This window comes from Sinohyriopsis cumingii, chromosome 10 (genome assembly GCF_028554795.1).
Source record: "Sinohyriopsis cumingii isolate HCF-2022 chromosome 10, ASM2855479v2, whole genome shotgun sequence".
Classification (NCBI taxonomy): domain Eukaryota; kingdom Metazoa; phylum Mollusca; class Bivalvia; order Unionida; family Unionidae; genus Sinohyriopsis; species Sinohyriopsis cumingii.
In genome coordinates, this window is record NC_142970.1 from 85,147,758 (window position 1) to 85,165,438 (window position 17,681).

General features: G+C 40.3%; 1 protein-coding gene across 2 annotated transcripts in view; it reads right to left on the reverse strand.

The window, feature by feature from the left end:
• Nucleotides 1-16,940, reverse strand: part of LOC149790502 (uncharacterized) — a 65,345-nt gene extending 48,405 nt beyond the window's left edge. Inside the window, exon 1 of one of the 2 annotated variants that reach the window (XM_089971397.1) lies at nucleotides 12,689-13,014. The gene's annotated coding sequence lies outside the window, so the exon portion shown is untranslated. Of the gene's footprint in view, nucleotides 1-12,688; nucleotides 13,015-16,817 lie in introns of those variants that run through there. The other variant, XM_089971396.1, reaches the window with a different exon arrangement.
• Between the last annotated feature and the right edge of the window lie 741 nt (nucleotides 16,941-17,681).

Genomic DNA, 17,681 nt, shown 5'->3' on the forward strand with positions numbered 1-17,681 from the left:
AACGCAAAGTTATTCAACCGTTTTTAAATTATGCTCTGTTTCAAAGTATAAGAAGACTGATTATGAGTGGATATTACATCAGGCACAAAGGTAAACGAGGCTATTGGCCACCACCCAAGGATTCCAAAAAAAGTGTATATACTTATGGATACTTTACAAGAGAACATTTTGGGCTTTCCTGAGGAGTTGAGAGAAAGGATTTGCCGAGAGCTGGTCAAAATACAAGTGAAACGTAAAGAACAATTGCATCCGTTACGTCACCAGATCTTTAACCACTGGTACCTGAATGGTATAAGAGGACTGATTCGTCAGAAATGTTTTCAGTAGTCAGACCTTGTTGAACACTTTCAGTTTGTGAATGATGAACTAGAGGTTCGTAATTTTGGTTACTTCGAGATTCACCTACTGCAACGTATTGAGGAAGACGAGTTAAAGGATTACCAACATTTGTTACATGGAATCTAGTTAGCGAAAGACGAAACATCTAGACAAACTCTGACGTTTCGGTTACAGTATGTAACATTTAAATTCCCTACTGGAGAACAAACATATCTAGTTAGAAATTACCTTTATTGCTTCCGAAACAAAGAGACTATAAAATCAGGCTGCCATGCCACGGATTATGTCACATATTATTGAACAGATTCCGTGGAAGGAACTCAATGACCATATTCAAACCGTGGATCATTACCATCAATTATTACAAGAACTGTATCCATTCAATTTGGGTCGACAAGTGGTGTGTGTCTTAGTGACTTGTTTTCTGGGATTTCGTTTACCAGCCGATTCTTTGTGGACTCTTTACGATCAGTACTTACCACACCCCCCATGGCCTTAAATGGTCACGAAAAACTCCTTTTGCTCAAAGCCTTGCGTTTTCATCTGGATACTTCTCGACCTCTACGGGAAAAAAAGATTCGTCAACTTTTAGCTACCCAAAACGTGTATGACGATGTGTATGTAGCTCGTGACACACCGCCATTGGACAGATGTCCGTGCCTGGAAAGAATGGGATTTTGAGGCTTGGACCCAAGAAGTGGCCCAGTATGCACGAGAGTTGTTCAAGGAAAAAAGTTACTTTTCAACCCGTGTTAGTGACGGTGCCAGAAGAACCCGTCACCCAGGACGGGACTGTCGTGGACAGACCTGAAAGACCCTTTCGGGAGGACACTTGTGTGACCTTACCCCCTACTATAGAACTGGTCAGAACATTACCCAAAACATGTTGTACAGACACTTGTGTTTATTCCACGTTAATGGTTATCATGTGCCTTTTATCCTTGTACTTAAGCCTTTGGCTTTTATGTATTTTTGTCTTTCGTATTCATGTTTAAAACATTCAATAAACGTGTTCTGAAAAAAGTATATAAACTCTTGTCTTGTTTGTTTTCGTGTCACAAGTGACATTCCTAACACTATGGCTACCTCTGCTGTCTCTGCTCCCTCTTCCTCTACTGTCAAAGTCATCGACGAACACTTAGATCGTGCCAGTTGGGAGGCTTTGTATCTTCGCCATCCCTTTAACATGCTCATTGCTGGACCTAGCGGTTCAGGCAAAACCGAATTCGTCAAACGTTTGATCGAACATAAACATCATTTGATCGAACGGCCACCTCAGCGGATCGTGTGGTGTTACAAAGAGTGGCAATCGGCGTACAGCCTCTTGCGAGAAAGTCAAGGCGATTCCATCGTGTTTGTGGAAGGCATTCCTAAAGAAGACGACGGCATCGTCTCTGACTCCCGTCAAACCCATTTGGTCATTTTCGACGACATGTTAGGAGAAGACGAAGAAGAAATTAAACTGTGGTTCACACGCAAAGGGCATCACCGTAATGCCAGTGTCGTTTACATCACTCAAAATTTGTTTCAACAAAGTAAAGCCCATCGCACCATCAGTCTCAATGCGCATTACGTGGTCTTGTTTAAAAGCCCTCGAGATAAATCGCAAGTGCAAGTCTTAGCCAAACAGTTAGGAACGCCTTGGCTGACTCAGGCGTACGACGATGCCAGTCAAACGCCACACGCCTATTTACTCGTCGATTTGAAACCTACGACCCCCGTGGATTTGCGATTTCGTACCCACTTGTTTCACCACTGGTGCCAAGACGGAGGGCCTGTCCTGTACACGTCTCCGTCCTCGACTTAATTTCACTCCACAAAAAAAATCTATAAAAACCTCAGACCCTTTTCGTCTGTCTCACACAGTGTGAACATGACGTCCCTTCAGTCGCATCTTCCCGTCAAATTGATTCGTGCCTTGTATGGCATCAGTCAAGAAAAAAATCCACAAATACGAGCTCGTGTCTTAGAAGCTAGTCTCAAAGAAGTCTTACGATGGTTCACGGTGACGGCACGTCAAATACTCCAAGGAATCATTCAGATTCCTCATCAAGCCAAACGCTTTTTCGATCGAAACAAAGTTGCTTTGACCCAACTGGCCGATCCCCGCATCGACACTCAAACGAAAAAATAAATCATTTTGAAACCTGGAGGGAGCGGTACTCTAGGAGGGGTCATCATTCGCTCTCTCTTAAGATGGGATCCTAATGCCCCCAAACTTGTCCCCAAGAAAAAAGTCAAACGAAGCTCCAAGAAGAAGAAAAAGAACAGGTCCCCAAGAAGAAGAAGAACTTCTCCAGTGGCGGGACCCTCCTCTTACCAGACACCACCCCGGAAAAAGAAAAGAAGCCCCCCCCCAAAAAGAAACAGAGAAAAAGTCCCCAGAAAAAGAAAAGTCCACAGAAGAAAGCTACTCGCAACAGAGGCACTTCTTCGGCCAGGACGCAAACTTACACTCGCAAACCACGACCTGCCACGGCGGTGACTGCGTCTCCGGCAGCCTCACGTTCATCCACTTCTCCGTTGATGACACCAAGAACTGAAGAGTACTTGGAGACGTTGATCACACCAAGAACTTCTCCGTTGATGACCCCAAAAAGAACTTCCCCAGTGGCAGGACCCTCCAATTTAGTGGCAGTGGCTGCTGCTCACAAAGTACCTTCTCCCAAAATCAAAGTCCAAGAAAGATCGGGCATGTTACAAAGTTTACTGGATTTGTCCAAGCAAGAACTGGCTCGATTTAGTCCGTTGCGTACCCTTGCACGACGTGTCATGCCTGTCCTCAAACTGATACGACGTAAAGACAATCAGTGGCGACCGGTTCCAGTATAAAAAGGCCTGTGACCAAGTCGGGGTATCAGTGTTTTTTGGTGCTCCTGAAGACTCAAAGATGTCACCCTCCAGAAAACCCCAAGGAAAGAAAAGGAAAGGACTGCCACCACGTTTAGTCAAACATGGGGACATGTTATCTGTCCTGTCCAAAGCTTCTCCACCTCTACGAAAAAAACTCATTCAATCGGCCTCCAAAGAGGTCATCGATACCGTGTGCGAATGTTGTTTGAACGTCTTGAAAGGCACGATCCCTTTGTCCAAACACCAGAAACAATGTTTAAGCAAACATCGTCACGTTCTTCGCCAAATGGTTCAAAAGAAAATTCCGATTCGTCAAAAGAAGAAGATGTTGGTCCAACGTGGAGGTATTTTACCCCTCTTGTTAGGGCCTTTACTGAAAGGAGTCTTGGGAACCATGTTGGGAGGACTGGTGGGAGCAAGATAAAAAGGCCCTCGGAAGTCCCAAGATCTCAGAATCGACCCCTGACATCCCATGGAAAGACGAAAACTAACTTTAGCGCCTTACAAACGATGGATGGAATACCATCGTTGGCAAGAACAACACACCCCGCATTTACCTCCCAATCACAATTTGAACGAGATGTCCCAGTTACAACACGAATTGCAGTCCTTGATGGATCGCCAAGATTGGTCTGAAACAGAAAAATCGCAAAAGAACGGTCAACTCTTGCAACGACTGCAACTCTTTCACCAAAAAGCTTTAGACGAAACAGCTCTTCCCACTCTGAAAGATTTTAAGACCTTGATGAAAAATCCAGCACCATCATCACTACCACCACCACCACCACCACCACTACTACCATCCTCAGGGGTCACCAGAGATGCTACCCCACGAAGACCTGAGGAAGAAGAGATGCGAGAAGTATTTCAAACACCGTCAGCAGCTCCCATTTCGAGTAAGATTGCAGCATCCTTGTTGACCCCGTCCCCCACACCCCAACGAGAAGAAATGAAAGCTTGGGTTAAAAAGATGATGTCCACTCCTCCTTCGACAGAAGTGAAAAAGAAAGAAGGGACACCAGAAGTAAAAAAAGAAAAGAAGACCAAAGCCATTCCATTGCCACCTCCACCACCACTACCTTCGACTTCTACTCCCGTAGCCCATCGGACACGGAAATCCGTTTCTAAACCACCCTTTCGACCCACCCAAAGTAGCATCACCGAAGAGTGGGTGACTTATTAACACACAAACACAAAAAAATGGAAAAAGTCTTAGCCAGCATTTACTACGATCCCTCGCATCCTGCAGGTTACGCAGGAGTTCAAAAATTGTATCGTGCTGCCAAAACTCGATTGAAAAGTCTCCGTTTACCTCACGTGCAACGATGGTTACAAGAACAAGCTACCTACACTTTACACAAACCCATTCGACGCATGTTTGCCAGAAGTCGCACCCGAGTGGAAGGAATCGATCATCAATGGCAAGCCGACTTAGCCGATGTCTCTCATTTGGCCAGCTACAATCGTGCCTACAAATATTTGTTTTGTGTCATCGACGTCTTTTCCAAATTTGCCTGGGTCGTGCCCTTGACTTCCAAATCCAGCAGCGAGTTAGTGTGAGCCCTGCAACGGGTGTTGAAACAAAGTGGTCGTCACCCTCTTCGATGGCAAACGGACAAAGGCACCGAATTTCTGAACCAAGCTTTCCAAAAAGAATTAAAGAAACGTGACATTCGTTTTCTTACCACCGAGAATCCCGAAACCAAAGCCAGCATCGTGGAACGTTTTCAACGCACTTGAAAGAACGCATGTGGAAATATTTTACGCATCACCACACTCTGAAGTACATCGACATCTTACCGCACCTGGTGCAAGCGTACAACCAATCTTACCGTCGAAGCATCGGACGTGCCCCGTAAGAAGTGACTCCCGACAACGAAGTGCTAGTGTTTGAGCGTCTGTTTGGTACGTCCCCGACGAGGGCTGTCCCCAAGAAAAGTGGAGAGTTGGCCGTAGGAGATTGGGTGCGCATTGGCAAAACCAAACGCACTTTCGACAAAGGTTACTTACCTAACTGGACGACCGAATTGTTTCGCGTCACTGGACGAGTGCATGGCCGTCATCCTGCCGTCTATAAATTGGAAGACATGAACGGAGAAGTGCTCAAAGGAACGTTTTATTTGCCCGAGTTACAACGTGTCACCAAAAATGAAGACAACGTGTACGACATCGAAAGCATTCTCGAACGCAGAACCCGTAAAGTGGGCAAACGACGTGTCAAAGAAGTCAAAGTACGTTGGAAAGGATATCCACCCAGTTTTGATTCTTGGATCGACGGTTCGCAAGTCATCGACTATAAAAAGAAGTGACCATCATGCCCTTTCACACAGACGCAGCTACGTCGACCACTCCTTCACCTAGTTCTTCTGTGCAAGATTTACAAAAGCAACCCTTGTGGGTGTGGTGTGGAGAACGTGTGCCTAAAACGCAAATCGTCTTTTTCTGCCAAATCTTCGTGGTGTATTGTGTCATCGGGGCAGCCATTGCCAATTTGAGTTTGCAACAAGGAGACAAACAATTGTGGACCATTTTATTGAGCAGTTGCATCGGTTACCTGCTTCCCAATCCCTCCCTGAAATTCTCCTCGAACGGGAACCACGGGAACCTTGTGTCCAGTGCCAGTGCCAGTCACCACTCCAACAACAACCACAACCAGAACCCCATTTTGGGCGGAGACACGCTTCTGACGTCCAGTAACCCCTCGGACAGCCACAGAACTCTGGAATTATGAGTCACCAAAACCAATTTTACTTAACCTTACCCAGTGACAGTTCCATGGAGGTGTTTCCCCACAACACGTTGTGCTGTTACACGGCCAAATTACCTCAGACCATCCCATTAGATCACGAAGCCCATTGGGAAGTGGCTTTGGTAGAAATGATTCACCCAACACAAATAAAAAACATCACTGAAAAGCAAAACTTTTTTGAGGTCGAAATCCTGAACCAACAATTACAAGAAACCATGAATGAAATTGGGTTTTCAGGCGACATAAGACCATCCACCAGTTCACCCTTCAATATCTACACCTTGAAAATTTCGTCAGGGTTTTATTTTAGTGGCCAACATTTGGTGGATACCATTGCTTCCAGGTTCGAGTTAGCATTTGGCAAAGCCCTGAACAAAATCAAAAAAAGTGTCACCCTGGAGTACCATAAAGTGGCTTGTCGCTTACTGATGAAATTTCAGGATACTCAAACGTTGTCCCTCAGGTTCAATGGTAGTTTGTTTGAAATTTTGGGTGGACATGCAGGAATGGTCGCAAACAATTGGAGCCCCAAGATCAACAATAATATGGATTTTTACAGAGCTTTGGAAACCCGGTAGAACTGAACCAAGGACTGAATTTGATCCTTGTGTATTCCGATGTGGTGGAATACAACGTGGTAGGACACACCTCTGTGCCGTTACTGCGTGTCATTCCTTTCAAAGTGGATAGTACCACAACCACTGACCAGGAAGGTGGAAACACTTACCACGTCCACCGGGAATTTGTACATCCTCACTATTTGCCTGTCAGTAAGTCTTATTTGGACACGGTCAACATTGCTATAAAAGGAGATCTGGGACAAAATATTCCATTCACCAAAGGAAAAGTCACGGTGAAACTCCATTTTCGAAAACGGTTCTCTCACGACTCGTAAGTCATGTATCCAGTGTACCGAGGGGTTGCTCGACAGCGAGGACACGGCTTAGGAGATATGCTGAAATCGGCCTTTCGTTCGGTGGCCCCGGTGTTGAAACCGATGGTGACACGCGGATTGCACGCCTTGAAAGATGCGGCACTGACGCAAGGCAAAGAATTTCTCCAAAATGTCATCATCGACAAACAAATCCCTAAAGAAGCTTTCATGGGGGCAGGCAAAAATGTCTTGCTGCAAACGGGCAAAGACATTTTAGGCCGCCGAGACACACCTATAAATGCCCTGCACGCTACCGAGTCAGGCATTCAGCAAGGACAAGGCAGAAAGAGACGACGCAGAAAACACCCTTTCACCAGACTTCACACGTCCAAAACTAGAAAGGCCAAGAAAAGAAGAACCGTTCGAGACTTAGACGTTTTCGATTATTGAGACACAGCAACAAAAAAAAATGATGCACCGAGAGTCTTGCGCTTGTTCCCAGTCGGAACTGGACCTGTTTGCCATGCCACCCACCATGATGACCGTGCAAGAATCCCAATGGGTAGAATTTCACCCCGTCTCCTCACTGACCGATTCCGCTCCCATCGAGTTTGAAATCAAAGGACAGCCCGAAGATTACATCGATCTGAATAGCAGTTACTTGTACTTGAAAGTCAAAGTTGTAGATAAGAATGGAGGTGATATAGACAGTGAGCAAGTAGCTCCCGTCAACAATTTCATGCATTCCTTGTTTAGCGGAGTGGACTTGTACTTGAATAACAAACTAGTCAGTAGCAGCATGGATACTTACCCTTATCGTGCCTACCTGGAAAATCTCTTGACGTACGGAATAGACGCCAAGAACACTCATCTCGATGCCTGTGTGGTATGGGAAGCTGACGAAACAGGCCAGTTTGAATTATTCGAAACTGATACAAAGAAAGAATACAATGAGGGATTTGTAGAACGAAGAAAGAAAATTGATGAAAGTCATAGTTTAGAACTGATGGATCGTTTGCATTTGGACATGTGGTTGCAAGAGAAATATTTGCTGAACGGAGTGGATGTCCGCCTGAGACTGAATCGGAGCAGTACCGCTTTCCATTTATTGGCTGATACTGACGATAATTACAAAACCAAAATCCAAGAAGCCAGACTCTACGTACGCCGTGTGCAAGTGTTACCTAAAGTAGGTAACGATATTAGTCAGACGTTGAGCAGAACGACCGCCAAGTATCCCATACGACGCGTGGAAGTGAAAACTTTCACCATTCCTGCTGGACAGTGATCCATGATCGATGATCATCTGTTTCAAGGACAGCTACCCAAACGTTTGATCCTTGGTATGGTCGAGAATGAAGCCTTCAACCGAGCTATCGCTAAAAATCCTTTCTACTTTCGACACTTTGGCGTGTCCAAGATCGAACTCAGTCGCGATGGCAAAACCTTGTGTACCCGACCTTTCGAACCTAACTTTGCCCAGAACAATTACTTGAGGTCGTACTTGTCCTTGTACGAAGCTACCGGACAGTTAGGAATGTGAGGAGACCATGGAAAAAGAAGAAGTGATCATGATGAAGTCAAGATGGCCAGAACAAGAAGCCCATTTAGTCTCCTGTTTTGCGAAACACTTGGTGGAAAAAATGACGGAATTGATCAAAAAAGAGTGTTATGGATGTCAAAACGATCATCCCAGTCAAATTCAACACGATAAATGCCTGATGCTGAGCCAAGAAGAAAAATTGGACGAGTATCTGGACGAAGCTTGGAGTCTCATCTCGGACGAAGTCGTGTTGCATCAGTGGTATAAAGACTTGCGTGAACATTCTTGTCCACCATTAACCACTCAAGAGATCCATCGTATCGAAGCTCTCCTGAATCAGAGTGAGGAGACGAAACGAAGAAACGGTTATTTATCAGACATTTTCAAGCAAAAAGTTACGATCGAATTGATGACATATTATTACCTGTGAAGAAGAAAAAAAAACCACACAAATGGATACCTGGGAACTTTATTACCTTTTGAACCACAGTTCGTATACGGCTTCTTGGAATCCTGTCGTCTGTGCTAAAGATGATCTCCCTCATCGCAAACCTCAAGACCATCTAGCTTATGTCATCAACACGGACGACAGTCATCTCCCAGGAACCCACTGTTTAGCCGTTTACTTTCCTCAAGAAGGATGTGTGGAATATTTCGATTCGTACGGATTGCCCCCTTTGGAAGACGATATCATTGACTTTATGAGAAGAAATGCTCAGACCACCCGATTCAATAATGTGAAATTACAAGGCACAGATTCCTTGGTGTGTGGACAGTACTGTGTGTATTTTCTGCATCATCGCAGCCTGGGCTATTCCTTAGAACATTTAGTGACTCATTTTGATCCTCGTTCTTCTTCTGAAAACGATGTGAAAGTAGATCGATGGTTTTGTGACCATTATGCTTATCTTTTGTCTCAAGATCTAGGAAACGTAGTGTCCATCAATGGCCTAATGATTTCCAACAGTGGAAATCACAATTTCATTCACAACGTTGTCAGCCCTGTTTAAAGTAGAATGTGAATTGAAAAAAATGTTTGTGATTTGATAAAAATGTTTGATGTTATATTGTTGGATTATTGTTAAAAATGTTAGAGTTGATGGTTAGTGTTAAGTGATTTTTGAATAAAAAATGTTGCGTTTTGAAAAAAAATGCCTTTGTCGTTTGTTTGGCTATAAGAATGTTGATTCATGCTCTTTGACTTCTTACTATCCCTCTCATGTCACTCATTGAACGTTCCGGCTCGAAAACCGTGGAGGGTTGTTTTCCTTCACGTCCGCGCTTTGACTTTAAGAACCGGGGTAGTTTCCAGTCTAACCATCCATTGTCGACTCATCCTCCTACGAAGATGTGCTCCAAACTAGCTAAGCTAAACGAAGCCTACGTGAATTTGCATAGGGTCAGACACAGTCTGATACCGAAAGCTGAAGAGATAGAGAATGTGAGAATGTTAAAAGTCACTGAAGACCTGATAGAAGTGCTTTTCAGAGAAGAAGTGAACAGGGAGAAAGAAGAATGGACAGAGAAGTACAGACTTCAGAGACAGCAGCAACAGCAACAACAGGAACAGCAGCAGCAGCAGCAGGAACTTAAACCTGACAGAGGCTTTGTCGATTGTCGTATCGACACCAAAGAGTTCTTCTTCTCTTTCCGAAGAAGCAGACCTATCTTCAGAAAGTCTGTCCTCAGAGGACGACGCAGTCTTAGAAACTAAAAGATTGCCATAGCAAAAAAAAAAAAAAAATAAAATAAAAAAAACCCAAAAAAACCCCAGCCCTTTTCAGGGCTACCCAATACTCTAGAAAAGAAATAACCATCGATTTGCCAATGTGTGTAGGTAGAGTAGTGTGAATATAAACACTGACTCTTTTTTTTTTCTTAGTGTGAGGGTATGTGTTTGTGTGTTTGTGTTTGTAAGTGCTCAAGTAGGTTTGTGTGGATAGTAGATTAAGATGATGTTTTTTTGGCTGTTTGAGGTGTGGGGAGAGTAGATTTGGGGGTTTGATTGGATTGCTTTGCGTATGTGAATAGTATATTGAAGCGATTAATGAAAAAATTTTTAGAATAGGAATGGGTAGTATAAAAAAGTGAGTGAGTGTTTCTTTTAGGTCCGCGCGTTGTTTTGGTCATGATCTAGGTAAGATCAATTTTATGTTTTTAGGGGAATGTTTTCCTTCACGTCCGCACATTTAGTATAAATTGAAACTCGTTCGGTAGTCCAGGTACCCTTGTTGATTGATCAACACCAGAATGAACACCAGACTAGCGAAACTGTTGGAACTTCATGTGCATCTGGAATATGCCAGGCGCCTGTTGAACGAACTGGCCGCGGAGGCCATTGTCGAAGAGGGAAGGATGAGAGAGGAGGAGGAAAGAAGAAACAAAGAAGAGGAGGAGAGAAGATACAAAGAAGAGGTGGAGAGAAGATACAAAGAAGAGGAAGAGGAGAGAAGAAACGAAGAAGAGGAGAGAAGAAACAAAGAAGAGGAGGAAAAGGAGAGAAGAAATTTCAGAATCCCAGAAACAGAAAATTGGGATTCTGAAGCTATTTATTCCGCCTCTGCTCACTCCCCAGAAAAAGTAAAAAGCAACTGGAGAACAAGATGTGTATGTGGCGCCAGGCCTGGAAGGTGCCATCATTAACCAGGTGTCCATGAAGTTCAAAAAAAAAAAAACAGCCCTTTTCAGGGCTACCCAATACTCTAGAAAAGAAATAACAATCAATTTGCCAATGTGTAGGTAGAGTAGTGTGAATATAAACACTGACTCTTTTTTCATAGTGCGAGTGTATGTGTTTGTGTGTTTGTGTTTGTAACCGCTCACGTAAGTTTGTGTGAATAGTAGATTATGGGTTTGTTTATTGTTTCTTAGCGTATGTGGAGAGTATAGTTTGGGTTTTGTAACCGCTCACGTACGATTGTGTAGATAGTAGATTATGGATTTAGTTTTAATGATTTGCGTGTGTAAATAGTAGATTTGGGGTTTGTTTATTGATGGTTCACGTATGTGGATAGTAGATCATATGAAATGAGAAAAGTAGGGCATGTTTTCCTTCACGTCCGCGCGTTGTTTGGTCATGATCTAGGTAAGATCAATTTTATGTCTTGGGGGATGTTTTCCATCACGTCCGCGCTTTAACTATAAGAACCTACAAAGTTCGTCGTTCGCAACATTCTACAGAATAATCTAGACAAGATGACGCAAGTGACTGATTTATTTAATCAATTGAGGCATATCTATTTCTGGATGATAGATGCAGAACATGCTATAGAAAGGATACAAAAGGAATGGAAGTATGAAGATAAAGAACACTTGGTAACCAGTCAAGTCGAACGTCTAAAGGCCGCCAGACATATAATAGAAGGAATGATAGAAGATGAAGTCAACAAATCAAGAGGATTTATTGACCCACCTTATGTCAGAGTGGGGAGTTTGAAGGAAGCACTGGATTATGTCATCCAAGTCAGGTGCTTCCTAGAACATATAGTGTATTGGACGGAGTTGTCATATGTGAAGAGGGGGCTGGACAGGTTGAAAAAAGGAGAAGAAATAATGAAAAAAGTGATGACTGAAGAGGTGAAAAAGATAAAAGAAAAATGGAGTCAAGAAAGACAGGATAAGGAAACAATAAAGAAGAAAGAGGCCTTTGACAAAGTCAATCAAAATTGGATCAAGATACAAGAGAAGTTCAGGGCTATGGGTCACTCAGTCTGGTTACCAGAAAAAGAAAAGAGGAAGAACAATGGAATTTGGGGAAAGATTAGGGGCTGGATGAGGAAATGGAGGAAATAGAAGAAGAAGCAGAAGAAACCCAAAGGCCTTTTTCAGGGCCACTCATAGGTCTCGAAAAGAGAATGACTTTCGATTGCCTACCCCTTTTTTTTTTAAAAAAAAATTTAAAAAAAAAAATAAAAAAAAATCCCATGTTCAATTTCCCTTGACGCTATACAGTCCCACCCTGTTTAAATTCCTTTGTCGCTATACAGTCCCCTATTCCCATGTTCAATTCCTCTTGAGGCTCAACAGTCCCACGATTTTTCTCCATGTTAATTTCCCTTGACGCTATATGTTCCCACAATTTTTCTGCATGTTAAATTTCCATTCAGGCTATATGTTCCCGCGGGGGGGGGGTGTGTGTGTCTGTAATGTTAATTCCCATTGAGGCTACGGTATCCCTATTCACTACTAATTGCAGAAATAATAGGATTAGTATTTTTCTAATTCATTATGCAATAAATACATATTTAAATTATATTCCTCAACCAAGGCGATATATAATTATGTTGTATATGCGCAAACACAAAGATTACTAAATAAACGTTTTATTTACCTGTTTATTCCTACGAATACACTTTCAGACTGACACCGTGAAAAATTCTGGCTGCCTTTTATAATGCCAACACGGAATTTCCACAACAACAAAAAAAAACACACAACGTAATGAGTTATTTTGGAAATTCCCAAACCATCCTAGAAAATACGATTGAAAATTCCGTTTTGGCGCTATTAATGGCATCCAGAACCGACTTTCAAGCAAGTAGTATGTTCACCCTCCCTGCTGCTCCATCAGATTTGGTTACATTTCATATATTACGATTGGTCCATAGGCCCTGTGCCATTTGCTCTGTTCGTTTGACAGATCAATATGCAATAGGTGTTGGACTGTTCCAGAAAATAAAGCTTTTATTAGACGTCAATTTGCAACATTATAAATTATTGTGACACTATGTATTCAAAATTAAACGTAACAAAATACTCACGACAAAGTTAGTATTTCTTTATTTTCATATCTTCTACGCCAGCAATTTAATAATAGCAGAAACACTTTTAAGTGCACACACACACACACACACAAATATATATATATATATATATATATATATATATATATATATATATATATATATATATATATATATATATAGTGCGAGATGACATTCCTTCGCGAACGGTAAATCAACACATTAGTATTTCTCAAGATAACCGTTCGAAAAGTGGATAGGTATATAACTATTTATACTATGAAGACACAATAAATCCAAACAGCCTCATCCCAGTTTTAAATCATTTGATGGCTTAGACCGTGTGTGTGTGTGTGTGTGTGTGTGTGTGTGTGTGTGTTGTTCCAAAATTAAGGAAAATATCGTGAAATGAACATCTTTTATTTCAGATACAACAGGACAAGAGCCAACATTTTTATGTGAATGAAAGTACTGAGAAACATCGGGAACGTCCTAACAATAAATCAGTCAGCAATTTAACAAAGTGTTTAAAAAGCAGAGATTTTGATATTATTAAACACTGTCTTATTCTTGCAACGGAACTTAAAAATGAAGTCATGCAGGGTCCTGAATTCAAGTTAATCGGCCTCATGGCCAGATGAGCTAAAACCTGCAAGTAACTGTTATATAATTTAATGGCACGTCAGCACAGTGCTGACTATATGGTGCAGATTTAAAGTAATGTTCTAAATATGAAAACTGCAAGAGATTTTGCATTTGCAGAGTTTTGTTATATACTGCATTCATTTGCAAGTAAAAGCGTCTAATAATTCTTAGAAAAATGAGCATTACACGATAAGTTGTCAATATGTACATCTTTCATAACAATCCACAAAATTACGGCAAGACAAGTATTTAGATGACTGCACGTCTAAGAGGTTAATAACTCTAGCAAAGATTGCACGGGAAATGTGATTTGTCAATATGCAAATGTTAAGGTTATGATCACGCTATTTATGCATTCTCCATTGCAATCCATCGAAACCTGCGAGACTAGTTGCAAAACCTGAAAAAACAACAACAAAAAAACAGCAACCCTTACAATCATGTCCAAATAATGGAGTTGCTCCCCAATATGTACAACTACTATCCATTTTGTCTACTGATGATTTTATACAAATACTGCAGTTATTACTGAATAAACCTTGTGAACAATTATATATTAATATCATATTTGTATCAATAATCTCCTTGACTTTCACTGAATTCAAGCAATTTTGTTTAAGTGCTTAGTCGACACGCATGAGCACAGAGTTAAAGTCGATTGTTATACTCCGCGTTTATAATAATAATAATAATAATAATAGTGCGAATTCCTCCTGAAGACTTGCAGAATAATATGTCACGCACGTCTAATCTTTTACTTTGAAAATTTGATCATGAAAAATTATAAATATAAAAATCTGTTTCTAAAACTTAATTGCTAGCAGGACTGTTGATACTTAAGATTCTAAATAACGAATAGTGGTGGAAAAACATCAACTATTTGTGGTTGGCAAACATTCGTACTAAAAGTATTGTATTGAACCCAAAATGCGGTGTATTCTTACATAATAGGATATGTATGATCAATCAAAAGTTTCACTTTTTCAATCGATTTAACATGTGTTATATTACCGTATAAACTCCCATTTGAGTTAAATGTCCTAAAACAGTATATAATCTATTCTGCCAATCTGCACTTTCGAAGAAATGCCTCTATCAACAGTTAACAAGAATACTGATCCTCTAAAAGAAAGTTCTTCAAACGCGAAATAGTTTCGATACTAAAAGCATGTTTGAAATTTCATCATGCATACATTCTGGTCGTGTGCCTGTTTCCTTTACTAATACCCTTTGGCAGGTATGGTACACTGATTTTGCGACCAACATTTGCAAAATTTTCAAACCTGTCATTAGTTGAATGTGTGTATGGTATTTTATTTTTCACTGACTTGATATTTATTGTTATTATGAAAGGCTACGTCTTTTGTAAACAGTGACAAGATAAACAAAATGACATGGCTCATGTAATTCGGATTTGCAGAACTAAGAAAGTACATTTCATGGAAATTCAGGAGTTAAAACAAAGGATTTTTTTTGCCATTCTTATTACCAGCTAAAGAAGACAGTTTATGTCTTGTCACTTGCGTGTTATTTGTACGGACCCTGTTTGACGTCTACTGCCAGGATAGCTAGCTTAAATCCGAAACATTGTTTCAAAAAAGTTAACGCGGAATGTGCCAAAGCAGCTGGTTTGTGGAAGTCCACAAAACATCTCGCTTGTTTCATTCAGAAATAAATGTAATCAACCAAAACGTAAAGCGTCTACTACGAGAATGTACATGATTTGTTTATAAAGTAATTGCTAATACATTAATGGGCATACACGAGTTCAATATGAAGTTGTGCGGGAGTGCAATATCGTAAAATATTGAACGATTCTGACGATGTAAAGTTAACGGAGAAAAAAAATGAGCATATAATAATAATTATTGACTGTCGATTTGTTAAAACTACACGGTTAATCAACCAGCACAACATGTCGAGTTTAAATCTTTGAAATGCCTCATCTGATGTTTCATTGTCTTAAATCAGTGTCTTCTCACACAATTCTGACTCTTTTAAAGCTCGCTGAAGTTGGGAACAATAACTCTCAAACTGACTATTGAATACTTCCAACGTAAGATATGCAAATATAAAAATCCTCATTGAAAATGTTTTATTGAAACTTTGACACCGCGATATCTGACAATGTCAGTTCTGATTGTGTCGAATAGATTTCCAAGAACGTTGAAGACACGATGCTGGAGTGATGTTCACGTAAGCTATAAATTTAATTGAAGATTAACACTCTTACTACACGGCTTTTAGATGCAACTTCAAAATTTTCAACTTTTAACCTTATTAAGAAACCTTAATGAAACAATCAATTATATTGCTATTGCTACGGGTATTAAAGAGGGGCATATCATTCTGGAAGATTAGACGGCAATGCGTACCGAGTCTAATGTTGAAGGGTATGTAGACCTTTCAAAGGTTCTCTTACTTAAAACCATACAAATAAAACGCACAACAAAGTCTGGGGAGTAATGAGCTAAAATAGCAACTCTTTATTGGCAGCTTATACGTTCCATGTATGACAGTAACCTCAAATTTGTTTAGACCAATGGCCTTTCAGAAACTTCAGTTAATACACATCTCTTTCCGATACGTCTATCATAATACGTGACGCCTAGCAGAGCAGACGAAAAATAAATAACGACTTAACACGCTATAACGTACCACAGCACATCTCTAAAGTATTTGTTGCAATCTGTTCTAAATATTGTGAGAAAATATGCAGGTAAAGGAAGAGAAGTGGTGTTAAGCAATTTAAACAATAAAATGTATTTGATATTAAATCATAGGATATGCATTTAAACTCGTACATATTGTAGAAGAGAATGAAGATAAACCGACAAGAAGAAGAAATGATAGTTTAATGTCCAAAGGAACATACAATGAGAGAGACATTGCTTGTAACGAGAACGTCGTGATAGATTTATTTAGACGTACCACCCAATTAACCCCACCACCACTTCCAAAAGTATAATTACCTATTATTCTAGATGCACAACTGCTTGATATTGAACCGACCCAATCGGATACAACACCACACAGAAAGCTCTTGGAATCTGTATCATAAAGTGTACTTACGGTTATGTTTACTTCCCAATCTTTCCTGTCGAATGTAAGGCACAACTGGTGAATTCTGCTTATCTAATACAGTGCGTACATTACAGAAAAATGTCTTATATCCCATGTCAGTCACGTGTGTAAATGGGCAAATGGGCAAATTCCTCTAAATAGACACACGTAATTACTTAAAATTAGGACTATGTGCAGGCCTAGTTTAAACAATTTTGCTGACTTCATTCAACATAGAAACTGAGGCCTCCAATAGTACCCACCCAATAGTAACGGTGAAGAGGAATAAATGTAGAAAGCATTTGTAAATTGTAATCTTTAAAAGTACACTACACTAGAAATTAAACATTAGAAATGCTTGATAGGTGTAAACATTAGTTAAATATCTCTGTAATAAAACATTTGCCCAATAAAAATCCTTTCATACGATTTTAACAATATTATTTCAGTTGGTGAAGAGTATCTGCTATTTATTTGAAGAGAACATTGTAGAAGAAAACTCAAATTTTCTGTTCTGTTGTGCAAATCAGTATCATAACGAGATCATCCATAAACAACTAGGTTGCTGAATCTATCAAATATATGACATTTGTCGTATCATATGAAATCTGGCTCCTTTCTCATTTTCTTTCTTTTGAAACAAAATATAGACTAATTCAGTTGGTACCTTAGTTTCGTGTCCAAATTACTTGCAAATTTATCTTGTATATATATATATATATATATATATATATATATATATATATATATATATATATATATATATATATATATAAAATTAATTTTATGAAGATTTAAATTTTTGCTTTACACTTCTGAACTGTTTTCAAATTATGTTTTAGCCTATTACATTACATCTTCCTTGAACTATTT